General features: G+C 42.4%; 1 protein-coding gene across 2 annotated transcripts in view; it reads left to right on the top strand.

The window, feature by feature from the left end:
- Nucleotides 1–1,710, top strand: part of USP32 (ubiquitin specific peptidase 32) — a 140,140-nt gene that overhangs the window by 101,228 nt on the left and 37,202 nt on the right. The gene's annotated exons all lie outside the window — the stretch shown is intronic.

Here is a 1,710-nt window from a genome sequence, read left to right as displayed (position 1 = left end):
GTACTTAATTGACTGGTAAACGTGGATGTTTTGGACCCATGTATATGGAAGCTGCTGCGTAAGGTAATTGCAATTGCTTTAACGGGTTTTGTTGTTGGTGTTCGTTTCTCATCAGATTTTGAAACTGTGTTTTTCCATACTTAAATATTCAGTGAGTGTTCCAGCTGAAGAAGGGTTGGTCTTTTATGCTGTGATGCTGGCAATTACGTTACACTGCAAAAACAGTGGCTTCAGCTACCCTCCTCCTACACGTTCTCCATGGAAACCAACCTTTCATGATCTGGAGAAAGCCGTAGCAATTTTGCGCACACCACAAATAAATGCACTCAAATCTTTCACTGTAGAATAGTTGGGAGAGGCATCTTTCCAGAATGGTTCTGGCCAGGAGAATCGAAGGAAGGAAGTGACTTTTGACCCACATGAAAAAATGCTACGGATCTCGTCAGTGATGCCACTCGTTTTCATGCAGCTTGCTAACCCATGTGCAAACTTAAACTTGACACTCTCATCTAAACATTTTGGGAACTCTTTAGGATGACAACCATCCTATTACTTGCTTCCATACAATAGTCCCAGCCTCTCTTTGTACAGTTTGCAATAAAATCCCAGGTTTTCCATCCTCAGAAAGTTGACGTTGCCTCATTCCATAGCTCGTTGGTTCTGAAGCTGAACCTTAATTTGATGGTACTTTTACCTGTGCTTCAAAGGCATGCCACAACTTAAGCTAATTTTTTTCTTCCTCCTTTCTCTTGTGCCCATGTTCTCAACAATGATGGTTGCCTTTCATCTACCCTCATTTTTGAGTGGCTTTGGAGAGCAATCTTATAAGTATTTTGGCATGGTAGCATGTACATGAGCGTGGCTAGACAGGGCCTTGGGTAGGATAATATAGTTGGGGTGGTCCTGCTTTGAGTAGGTGGTTGGACTAGCTGTGATCTCCTAAGGTCCCTTCCAACCTTTGTTTTCTGTGACTATGATCTTAAGTCTTGGCCCCTTAGAGCTGTTTGAATTATTTCTTGTGAATAAATTCTCTCTCAGCAGCAACCTTTTTATCCCCAAATTGTTTGCAGATCAGTGCTTATTCCAGAAAACATGTTCATTACTCACAGGTATTTGATTTCCAGCCCATGGGGCAATGGTGAACTGTGTGCATCATCTACTTCCATACTAGTTATCTGAGACATGAGACTGGTCAAGCAATTCATGTGGGGGTGTTTTGGCTGGTCTGAAAATACAAGAACTGGTACCAAAAGAAGCCATTCCCCAAGTCACAATGCAAATAAAAGCACATAGCACAAACATGAATAAATAGTTAATAATAAGGTAATAGTTAAATAATTAATAATAAGGGGCATGAAGCATGGCTGAAGGAAACAGTCCAAAAACTATGTTCCTACAGTACAATATTGTACAAGCTGTCCCTTACTGATGAATTCTCAAATGGCTGCTTTCTCACATTCCCTTAACTGACTCACTTCCCAGCCCTTCTTGTCCCCTAGCCTTGTCTTCTCCTTCCCTGACGCCTCCCCATCTCTTTCCTCTTTCCTCAGCAAGTAAGTTTGATTTTATCTTCCTGCAGCCAGCCTGCTGGCAGTGGGCTGGCTGAGGCACAAAGCCCTCAGCTGGAGTCAAATTTTACCAGATTTTCTCTGGTGCTTCTAGCACTGCAATTGGTTTAGCTGAGGCTGTGGTATAAACACCCAAAGCCAC

Source organism: Gavialis gangeticus, unplaced genomic scaffold (genome assembly GCF_001723915.1).
Source record: "Gavialis gangeticus isolate Ggan-Ray unplaced genomic scaffold, GavGan_comp1, whole genome shotgun sequence".
Classification (NCBI taxonomy): domain Eukaryota; kingdom Metazoa; phylum Chordata; order Crocodylia; family Gavialidae; genus Gavialis; species Gavialis gangeticus.
This window is presented reverse-complemented; position numbering and strand designations above follow the sequence as displayed.